Source organism: Trachypithecus francoisi, unplaced genomic scaffold, assembly GCF_009764315.1.
Source record: "Trachypithecus francoisi isolate TF-2019V2 unplaced genomic scaffold, Tfra_2.0 Lachesis_group13, whole genome shotgun sequence".
NCBI classification, from domain to species: Eukaryota; Metazoa; Chordata; class Mammalia; order Primates; family Cercopithecidae; genus Trachypithecus; species Trachypithecus francoisi.
The window spans coordinates 50,841,967-50,854,469 of record NW_022681458.1 but is presented as its reverse complement, the minus strand read 5'-3'; positions in this window follow the sequence as shown (position 1 = coordinate 50,854,469).

Genomic DNA, 12,503 nt, shown 5'->3' with positions numbered 1-12,503 from the left:
TAGACATGTCAAAAAAAAAAAAACCTCAAGAAGTGCACTTGAGTATCTTGAGGGACTCAAAAATGAATACTAGAAGACTCTGAAATCGCTAAATGGTAGAGTCTAGTTGAAATATAATAAGCCCAAATTTAATGTCTTGCTTTAGGAGGATTGGGGGATTCCCAAGCTACATTTTACTTCTGCAAAAAACAAATTAGAGGAACTAGATCAAATTGTGATCATGCTTAGGTCTTCTACAATGAATTAGCTAACCATTTATAGAATGACTTCTTAGAAACAGATATTTTTCCAATATTTTGCCACTTTTATTAATATTAAAGTTCTTACCAAAGGCTGTAGCTACTCCTTATGGTGTCTTTGTAAGAATTAGAAAAAGATGTTCCCTTGGGAATTTCAGCTTCCACTCTCCCTTGTGAAGGGGTAACCTTATTTCACTCACATACCCACTCAGTGAATAAACCTACCACCTACCTCACACAGAAAACTGAGACCAAGAGTGGCAAACTCCTTCAACTTCTGTCTTCTCCCCCTTTGATTTACCTTTATCTTTGCATTTTTCTGCTGTGTGGTTCTTTCCACACGTACCCCATCCTCCTGGGCTCTTCCTCCTCTCCTTTTCTGTCCTCCAGGTTCCAGCCATACCCCATTTACACGCTTACCCCTTTTGTCCTGCACTTTCTATGTTTTGTTTTCCTCAGCCTTTAAGGAGACCTAAGTTTCCTTACTTTAAAAATGCAAAAGCTGGCCGGGCGCGGTGGCTCAAGCCTGTAATCCCAGCACTTTGGGAGGCTGAGATGGGTGGATCACAAGGTCAGGAGATCGAGACCATCCTGGCTAACATGGTGAAACCCTGTCTCTACTAAAAAATACAAAAAACTAGCCAGGCGAGGTGGCGGGCGCCTATAGTCCCAGCTACTCAGGAGGCTGAGGCAGGAGAATGGCGTAAACCCGGGAGGCGGAGCTTGCAGTGAGCTGAGATCTGGCCACTGCACTCTAGTCTGGGCGACAGAGCGAGACTCTGTCTCAAAAAAAAAAAAAAAAAATGCAAAAGCTTTCCCTCCACAAACTTGTTGAAAAAGCACTGCTCCTCTTTATCCTCCCTTGCTCACCTGTCATTTACTCCTCCACGCTCTGCACTATTGTATTACATCTCACCCCTCGATTCAAAGACACAAAAAGGTCACTTTGAATCACTAAATCACAATAATTTCTGTTTCTATCCTTGACATTTCTGCATCATTTGACTCTATTGACCTTCTTTCTTTAAACTTCCACTGGCTTTTTGGAGAGTTCTACCTTTCTAACTTCTCTTTCTCAGCTTATTATTCTGTCTTTTGTTGATTTTTTAAAGGGCAGGGGAGTGGCACAGTCTCATCTCTTTCTAAGATTTAATGATGGCATCTACTGTGGAATAAAAGATCACTGAAAGCTTGTACACACTTAACATGTTGGTAGAAAATACATTTTATTTTATCAGGGGAAAATCCTATCTAAATAATGTTTTAGACTTCTTAGAGATCAAGAAAACTGAATGTCTTGCTAAGCATAGCAATAGATATAAAGTTTTTGGAAGTGTTTGATAAGATTCTTTACTAAAAACAACTGAAGGAAACAGAAATCACCATGAAACATACTTAATGGATAAAAACTGCCCTAAAAGCACTAACCATAAGATCATAGGATAAATGGTGCATGCATGTGTAGTCAGTGCGCTGAACAAGCACTAACACGTGGAATGTAATCTGAAAAACAACTTTCTTTTTTCTCTTCCTTTGTTAACTTGAATTTATTCAGTGGGTCTTGCCTTCCCCTTCCTCTCTGTAGAAACTTGACTTTTCGGCCGGGCACGGTGGCGCATGCCTGTAATCCCAGCACTTTGGGAGGCCAAGGCAGGCGGATCACCTGAGATCGGGAGTTTGAGACCAGCCTGACCAACATGGATGGAGAAACCCCATCTCTACTAAAAATACAAAATTAGCCAGGTGTGCTGGTGCATGCCTGTAATCCCAGCTACTCGGGAGGCTGAGGCAGGAGAATTGCTTGAACCCGGGAGGCGGAGGTTGCAGTGAGCCAAGATCATGCCATCATACTCCAGCTTGGGCAACAAGAGTGAAACTCCGTCTCAAAAAAAAAAAAGAAACTTGACTTTTCTTCTTACCTTTATATACTAAGAGTTCACTTTGTTGGTTCACTTTAAGATTCTCCCTTGACCTGAGATAAAAGTGGAGGTGATACTCCCTTCACAGTGAGTTTGAGATTCTGTGAAGTGGGTGTCACCTTTTAAAAAATATATCACTTCTGGGCCAGGCGCAGTGGCTCACACCTGTAATCCCAGCACTTTGGGAGGCCGAGGTGGGTGGATCACGAGGTCAGAAGATCAAGACCATCCTGGCTAACCCAGTGAAACCCTGTCTCTATTGAAAACACAAAAAATTAGCCTGGCGTGGTGGCAGGCGCCTGTAGTCCCAGCTACTCGGGAGGCTGAGGCAGGAGAATGGCGTGAACCCGGGAGGCGGAACTTGCAGTGAGCCAATATCGCACCACTGCACTCTAGCCTGGGCTACAGAGCGAGACTCCGTCTCAAAAAAAAAAAAAATATATATATATATATATATGTATGTGTGTGTGTGTGTATTTTATATATATATAGTGAGATATATTTTATATATATAGTGAGAGAGATATATATATAACTTCTACAAATGCTCAGTAAAACCACCCTTTCATGCCATTGATGTGAGTAAGGACTCTAAGAGTATTGTAACTTTTATTCATAGCACTCTAAAATTCGGAAGCTCACAATTTTCTTGGGTACCTGTTACCTTTCTCATTAGGATATCAGCCAAAACTTCCACTTGAATATTCCATTATGCTTGAATAAAGAGGCTAAAACAGCGAGGCACATCAGAGATTGGCTCTAAAGCATCCTTATGAAACAGGTTGGTAAATGATTCAGAGGTGAACATATGCGTGAAATCTCCAAAGTGGCATGTGACACGAAACTTCCAGTTAGTAAAATGCCAAGTCAATAGAATAAACTGCAGGAAGATTGCACCAGGCTGGGTGAGTGGGCAGAAAAGTGGCAGATGAGTGTTCAAGGACAAGAGAGCAGATGCTTTCAGGACACACAATCCAAACGTAATTCTCAGGGAAGTGGTCTCCAGGGTACCAGTCATGATCCTCTGGAAAGATGGGCTTCAGAAAGGTACAAACTTGCATACAAAACAAGGCTCCTATTTACAGTTAATATGTTACTGGAATTTTTTAAATTAATGCATGTTTAAACTAAAGTTCTTTGTCTTCATTAATGTCATTCTGTTTTTCAGTGAAGGACAGGGTACATGAATTTCAAAACCAAATTTCAGGACCATATTTTACAGCAGGAATTTACCTTCGGCCAATATTTTCATGTCTATTTGTAACTAAAGTAAGTTTTTTAAACCTAAATTTATTATCCTTCGTATAGAACTACTTAGAAGGTCTTTAGTATGAATATGCAAATATAATTTCCTTTTTGTTTCTATTAAGATGTGTGTATATCTTTATCTACGTATTTTCTCTCAATCGGGTGTGTGTGTGTACAGTTGATAATACAAATATGTAATTACTTGAAGTGTAATTAAAAGTCCCCAAAGGACTTTCTCAAGATTTTTTTCCCCATTGAAGAGGGGAGGCATTGGATAGCTGGTACAATTTCTGCTAATAAAAATAAATGTCCTTCAGACAGGAATTAGATAAGCAGCTTGTTTCTTCAAAACTTGAACTGCAGCCAGTCATGTACAAACTCATTTCATAAATATTTCCCTCTTCAAAAAAAAAAAAATTTGGCCGGGCGCGGTGGCTCAAGCCTGTAATCCCAGCACTTTGGGAGGCCGAGACGGGCGGATCACGAGGTCAGGAGATCGAGACCATCCTGGCTAACACGGTGAAACCTCGTCTCTACTAAAAGAATACAAAAAAACTAGCCGGGCGAGGTAGCGGGCGCCTGTAGTCCCAGCTACTCGGGAGGCTGAGGCAGGAGAATGGCGTAAACCCGGGAGGCGGAGCTTGCAGTGAGCTGAGATCCGGCCATTGCACTCCAGCCTGGGTGGCAGAGCGAGACTCCGTCTCAAAAAAAAAAAAAAAAAAAAAAAAATTTGAGAAGATGGATGTATTCAAAATTTTCCAGGAAGGTACTAAGAATTCTGCTCATGATTATCTCAGGAGGAAGCTTCCATCTGTTCTCTCTAATAGTTTAACTTGCTCTACTTTGTTCCATATTTCTCAACCAGGACTTTGGAGTTCCTTCATAAGATCAAATATTTTTCTCATTTCCCTCTTTTATTAAAATACCACATTTATATGAAGGATGAGCCCTCTGCTATATTGCTTACAGTGCTATTTTAGGATAGAGAAAATATTTTGTCACAAAGAAAGATTTCCTGACATCTCTAAGGCTATATAAACATTTATATATCTTTTTAAATGCTATGATTGGTTGATTTTGAAGAGTCTCAGTCTCCATCTGATTTCTCTGCTTCCCTAATAAACCTTCTTCAATCCCTACATTAGTTTGTATAATGATCAGACCCAAAGCCTAACCATTACCCAAATGATTTGAATATGAAGCATGACTATAAACCAGTGTGAGTGATTTTCAAAGTGAACAGGATTTGAAGATAGTTCAAAGAAAGGAACTCCAAAAGCCTTTTGAACCATGGCAGTAGCATTGAAACAAGCACATAACTTTTTCTGCTGAATCCTCTGAATATATATGCTGTAGTATTCACTTACACAACCAGGCACACTTTTTATCATCTCCTTCATTCTTGGTATTAATATGCTATTCTGTGTCTTCTCTGAAATAAAACTTTCTCACTTTAATATTCATATTAATAATTCTCATGACAAAAGAAAGTTTATTTTAACTTTCAGCAGCAACTTTTTCTTCATTACGTTCTCACATTTAAATATGAAAAATATGAAAGTTAATGTCTAGAAGTTTTTTTTAATTAGAGGAAGTTCTGGTATTATATTAAAAAAAAAAAGAAACTCCTGGGCCCATTAATTCATAGTTTTAAGTTACTTGTTTGGAAACTTAGAGGCTTTTCTGCTGCTTCAGTGTTCCAAATTTTTAAAAATGCAAGCAAAGTCCATATGAAGGCATTCTCAATTCCCATGTGAAAGTTGGTGCTTTATAATAATTTCTGGCCAGGCGCAGTGGCTCACGCCTGTAATCCTAGCACTTTGGGAGGCCGAGGCCGGCGGATCGCGAGGTCAGGAGATTGAGACCATTCTGGCTAACATGGTGAAACCCTGTCTCTCTTAAAAAGGCAAAAAAATTAGCCAGGTGTGGTGGCGGGCGCCTGTAGTCCCAGTTACTCGGGAGGCTGAGGCAGGAGAATGGTGTGAACCCTGGAGGCAGAGCTTGCAGCAAGCCAAGATCGCGCCACTGCACTCCAGCCTGGGCGACAGAGCGAGACTCTGTCTCAAAAAAAATAAAATAAAATAAAATAAAATTTTAAAAAATTCCCTTCTGATGGACTCCTTAATTTTCCATCACAAATTAGTGTTCAAGTTACTTTCAAGCAGACAGATCTTTCATATGCTCTAAATACAGGATAGACCTTGGGGTGAGAGTGAAAGACAGTCCAAATCATACTGTAACCTCCCATTTTCTGCTTCAAACATGTTTATATGGGAACATCAGTTTAAAAGAAATCGACCTTAAAGGAGAGAATGAGGAAGTCCCAAAAGAACCACACCCAGTATGGGCCAAGGGTGTGCATAGAAGATAAGCCAGTCCTACCTGCCTGTCTTGATGACCAAGGATAGCAGGTTGGGCTTACTGCAAATATTAATATATCTGTAGGAATTTTCCCCCTAACACATATTGAGGACAGTGAGTCTATAACCCCACGAGCCAGGTAGGATTATTATCATCATATTTTACAGATGAGAAAAGTGTATTTCAGGTCTCCTTTAGCACCAGTTGGGGAACTGGCCAACTGCCTGAGTGAGTCACAGTCCAGATGCTCAGTCCTGCAGCCACAGAACCCAAGACAATGATCCAATGTTTTTTGGCACTCCTCGCTTTAACTGTGCCCAGAAAACATCCTGAATATATGATAATATATGCTTTTTTAAAACTCCATATTGGGACCAGGCGTGGTGGCTCACACCTGTAATTCCAGCGCTTTGGGAGGCTGAGGCAGGCAGATCACGAGATCAGGAGATCGAGACCACCCTGGTCAACCTGGTGAAACCCCGTCTCTACTAAAAATACAAAAATTAGCTGGGTGTGGTGGCTCGTGCCTGTAATCCCAGCTGCTTGAGAAGCTGAGGCAGAAGAATAGCTTGTACCAGGGAGTCGGAGGTTGTAGTGAGCGGAGATCGCACCATAGAACTCTAGCCTGGCGACAGAGCAAGACTCCATCTCAAAACAAACAAATAAACAAAACAAAAACAAACAAACTCCATATCGTACTTATTATCATACAATATCTGTATTAGTGAATATTTCTTTTTGGTATTTGAATCATGAACTATCATTTGAGAGCTGATTTTCACTTTGACCTTTTGTGCCAATCTAAGAACGCATTGGCACGGATGTTGGAAGTGGGCAACTCGCCCACCCAACAGGACTATGCAACTTCACAAATTAGCCAAACACCAAAATTCGTTGTCACATCTCTTAAAATTAAAGCCAGAATTGAGGAAAGCCACCACCAGGGGGCAATAAATATCACATGGTCAGACCAGAAATAAATGGGTGGCCACCAGCACTATTCGGTTTGATTCAAATGGTTTGTTGGCTTGCTGTTTTGTTTATGTATGTATGTATGTATTTATTTATTTATTTATATTTATTGAGATGGAGTCTCGCTCTGTCGTCCAGGCTGAAGTGCAGTGGTGCGATCTCGGCTTACTGCAAGCACCTCCCGGGTTCACGCTGTTTTCCTGCCTCAGCCTCCGGAATAGCTGGGACTACAGGCGCCCGCCACCACGCCCGGCTAATTTTTTGTATTTTGTTTAGTAGAGGCGGAGTTTCACCGTGTTAGCCAGGATGGTCTTGTTCATTTTAAATTTAAGCCAACTGCTAATAATCAGGAGTGCCCACATAACAATATGGATTTTCAGTCTTTCTTGAAAAATCAGAAGATCTAGCAATTACTGGCTCTTCATTCCCTCAAGATAACCATTAACTATAGCTGAACCCAGCTGCCCCATTTAGATAGCCAGGCACTTTCCAGCACTCTATGTACATCTATGAATGTGTGCTCACATCCAGTCTGCTTCAGGTTACCTACCTGGCCCCTGTGGCATTTTGAGTTGATGAACCTCTTAGCCAATCAGGCTATGGCAAGAAGTATGGTTACAAGAAAGATTATACTGCATTAATCTTCTAGACTTCTTTAAAAATGTTAACTTGGTTATTTAAAAATGGGGCCAGGTGCGGTGACTCACGCCTGTAATCCCAGCACTTGGGAGGCTGAGGCGGGCAGATCACGAGGTCAAGAGATGGAGACCATCCTGGCTAACATGGTGAAACCCAGTCTCTAACAAAAATACAAAAATTAGCTGGGTGTGGTGGCGTGCACCTGTAGTCCCAGCTACTCAGGAGTTTGAGGCAGGAGAATTGCTTGAATCCAGGAGGCAGAGGTTGCAGTTAGCTGAGATCACGCCACTGCATTGCAGCCTGGCAACAGAGCAAGATTCTGTCTCAAAAAAATAAATAAGTAAGACATTGCACCATCAAGTAATACAAACATTAAACATTAAGATGAGATTAAGGTATTTTAAAATGACGAAACTTCTGATATTGATATATATTTTCTCTAATGCTTAATTACTTTAAATCAATTTATTCTATCTCTGTTCTAATCCTCTGACTGAAATAGAAATTTATATATTCATCCTGAATCCACATTCTGGAGGCGTCAGGATCCTCCTAGAGATGCTGTATATTTTGTTATCTCAAACCAGTTAGGCATCTGGTCATTGCTTTAGTTATAAGTAAAAGCAAGAATGGCACAGTTGCCATAACAAATTTACTAAGATGCAGTTTCTCAACTTCTTACCTATTTTATTCTCTCTTGAGCATGAACCTTAGAAACATTGCTTTTTGAATACAATCTCTATCAACTCAACCATAATGAGACTTAAAATTTGGGTGTTATAATGTGAGAGAGAATGGTTAAGGATTATAAAAATAGGATATCAGTCTTTCAGATTCAGAATATTTCTTAGTTAAAATGTCAACTAATATAGATCCAATATAACTTTTCTTACATTGTATTTACTATGTAATCATAAATCTAGGACCATAGCAAAACATATTTTGTTGCATTGCTGGGAAGCACTAAGCACAGATAATCTATCAGAACAATAGTATAGAAATTACTTTTTCTCAAGGTTTTGATATCAGATTTGCCACTAATGAAATGACATAAACTTGGATGGCTTAACCAGTGAGATAATCACACGTAGTTCTAAAATGTACTCATTCATTTACATAGTTCCTCTACATGCCGGCTACTGACTAAGATGCTGGGAAGACCACCATGAAATGCCATGGTTCCTGCTAACAAGTGCCTGTCAGTCCCCTCTGGCTCTAAGAAGGTCTCTCTCTAAGAAAGCGGAATGGGGTGAAGGTGAGAATGTAGAAAGTGAGTAAAAGAGGGTAGGACAAGAACGCTAGCTAACGAGTCAAGAGTTTAACAGATATAAGGATTAGTAGAAAGTGCAGGTCCACCTTAGAGGTGAGAAGATTTTGACTGTGAGATGCCAGTGGGGCTGCCACAGTTAGTGAGAGCATTACACAGACACCCTACTAGAACAGTCAAGGTGCTGAAGCCCAGACCCAACTTTGCTTGTCAAACCTCATGCCCTGGAGCAGGAGGGAGGCTTAATCTGCCTCTACAAATGACCATTTCTTCCTACTAGCGAAAAAACACTGCACAGGATATCTGTGTCCCTGGATCCAAAAGTACATTACTTTTGACAATTCTTAAATATGTTTACAGAAAAAATTGTACCTATTACATTTTGAGGCATGAATTTTTAGACAACATGGATATGAGACTGTCTTTTATGAGGACGTTTTAGAAAGTCAATGGAAAATGTATTTTCTCATGGCCTAGAATCAAGATTTCTGAGACATCTATATTTTGCATCATGTGATACATCCATTTTATTTATTTATTTATTTATTTATTTGAGATGGAGTCTTGCTGTATCGCCCAGGCTGGAGTGCAGTGGCGTGATCTTGGCTCACTGCAACCTCTGCCTCCTGGGTTCAAACGATTCGTCTGCCTCAGCCTCCCAAGTAGCTGGGACTACAGGTGCCCACCACCATGCCTGGATAATTTTTTGTATTTTTAGTGAGATGAGATTTCACCATGTTAGCTAGGGTGGTCTCGATCTCCTGACCTTGTGATCCGCCTGTGATCGGCCTCCCAAGGTGCTGGGATTATAGGTGTGAGCCACCACGCCCGGCCGACTATTATATTATGCAAGAAAAACAATCAAATTTCAGTGTGATCCATAGCCATTTATTATTTGAACAAGATTATTCTCATTTGCTTGTTTCAAGTCTTAAAATTTATGGCTCTACATAAAATAGAAGAAAGCTGTCTAATCTTTTCTAATACAGAGTGCTGATGTAGAGTTTAAAGTCCACTTCATTTTTACCCAGGTTAAATTTCTTGTAAAACACCTGGAAGAATCCCTCATGCTAAAAGAAAGCAACTTATTCCTGCAGATTATATGGGGCAGAGGAAAAAAAAAAAGAAATAAAGCAATTTGTGTGCTCATGTTCATAAAAACTGTACTGTGAACCTAAAACACAAAATAAACCATTGTACGGGTGTGTCTTTTATTGAACCTAGAGTTTGACAGCTTTCCAGCAAGGCAATCTAAGATACTATTTTTGTGATTCCTTAACTCTCAAAATTTGAGTATTCATTGTGCAAAGTGTTGTGGAATCAAGCAGATAAAAGAAAAGATACAGTTTCTGCCTTCATAAGGATAAGGTTACTTTGGTATTGAAATCTTTCTTTTCAGAAAGCTTACAGCAGCAACAAAATGGGTAGAATATGAGCAAATTTGTGTAGCTGCTTTCTCCTGTTTTCATCTGTTTTTGGCACCCAGTGGCCTCTCCTGGTTTCTCAGAGTCCCTCATGACTCACTTCCAAAAGTCCTCCTCCTTTCACTTCCTTCTTTTGTTATGCTTATATCAAAATTACTTGCTTAAAATCTATTTTCTTAAAGACCAGTTGCCAAAGTGATAGCTAGCTATTCCGGTAAACTAATCTATGCTAAGGTACATTCTAGTTCTAGACCTTCAAGTAACATATTACACTTTAACTGTCTTTTTAGAGACAATGTCTTAATACATAGGAGTCTAATGGTGAGGATTTCTGCATACATGATGGGCCTTTCGGTGTTCCCCAAATACATCACCTGAAGGGCTGCCAACATTGTCTCCCTGTCCTGAGGGTGGGGAAGAAAAGAAATGGGCTAAATCTGCATTGCTTGGAGGACTTCCTAATAGCATGCTTGCCAAAACCCATGAGGGGCAGGTACGTCCGTCCACACCTTTGTAGGGTCCTTTGCTTCAACAAGCCCACCCCAGTTTTCCACAACTCCTATCAAGGAAAAAAATTCTCAAAAAATATGTGCAAGTGACATTTTGGGCAGGACAATTCTTTGTTTCTCATAATGGTATTATACATGGCAGGACATTTTAGCATCCCTGTTTGCAACCCACTAAATTCCAATAGCATCTCCCTTCCCTCATCGCTGTCGGTCTGGTCACTGTGACAACCAACATGACTCCCACACATTTCCAAATATGTAGAACAACCCTGGTGAGAACTATTGGACATTCCTTTTTAGAGCCAGTTAGAACCTTTTCTCTACAGGAAGCACAATATATTCCATCGGCCTCACTTGAAAGGAGTTGAGTGGCCTTGGACCTCCGCTGACCAGGTTCAGGAATACAGTGTATGCATGGGAAAAGGCAGACATAAACTCTCCCCTTTAACATCCATAAACCGCCGGGTGCGGTGGCTCAAGCCTGTAATCCCAGCACTTTGGGAGGCCGAGACGGGCGGATCACGAGGTCAGGAGATCAAGACCATCCTGGCTAACACGGTGAAACCCCGTCTCTACTAAAAATACAAAAAACTAGCCGGGCGAGGTGGCGGGCGCCTGTAGTCCCAGCTACTCCGGAGGCTGAGACAGGAGAATGGCGTAAACCCGGGAGGCGGAGCTTGCAGTGAGCTGAGATCCGGCCACTGCACTCCAGCCTGGGTGGCAGAGCGAGACTCCGTCTAAAAAAAAAAAAAAAAATCCATAAACCACTTCTAGCCTACAATCTTACCATGATTCAGAAATGCAGACTAAAAGAATGGGGTTTTTTCCTGAAAGTAAAGGCTTTCTTCAGATGGCAGCTGAGTGAGAACGTTTGGTGGTTTGACATTGATCTTCCTAATATTGTGACAGCATCCCTTAAAGAAGCTATTCCCTTTGAGGATAGCACAACTTCAGATTTTCATCTAACTAAAGTTAGAGTCACATTATATCGTGTGATCAAATATCATTTTAAAAGTATCACACTTAAGGAAAAATTGGAATGGTACTACTACTAGCTATTTATTGAATGCCTATTGTGAGTGAGGCACTGCCTAGGAGGTAGGGTTAGAGATTTCCATAAGATAACATTCTGCCCTCTAGTGAGAGAGAGGGCCATGTAAACACTCCATCCAAGCATTCATTATTAAGTAGCCTATAATAGAGGAAGTAACAAGGCAGCCACTAGTAGAACTTAAGGAGGAAGGAACAATTACCTGAATTTGGAGATCATGTTAATCCTATGGTGATAGGAAGATGATAGAATTTATTATTTATTTATTTATTTTTATTTTTAATTTTTTTTTTGACAGAGTCTCACTCTGTCACCCAGGCTGGAGTGCAGTGGCAAGATCTCGGCTCACTGCAACCTCGGCCTCCTGGGTTCAAGTGATTCTCCTGCCTCAGCCTCCTGAGTAGCTGCGATTACAGGCATATGCCACCACCCCAGGCTAATTTTTGTATTTTTAGTAGAGATAGGGTTTCATCATGTTGGTCAGGCTGGTCTTGAACTCCTGACCTCGTGATCCACCCAGCTCAGCCTCCCAAAGTGCTGCGATTACAGGCGTGAGCCACCACGCCCTGCCTGAATATGACAGAATTTATATATTGCTTTCTCGGGATTCCCAGATGCAGACAAATTATACAAGGTGAGCAAAACAATCCTATCTAGATATCAAACAATCCTGTCTCCTCACATGCCATGGTAACACACTAAAATATTTATATATATATATAAAAAATTTTTCTTGCTTGACACAAATTCTAATGAGTCTATTTGCATTAATTTCATTAATTTTTCATGAACCTGAGATTAAATGTGTTTAAGATACTGGTAAGAGGCCGGGCGCGGTGGCTCAAGCCTGTAATCCCAGCACTTTGGGAGGCCG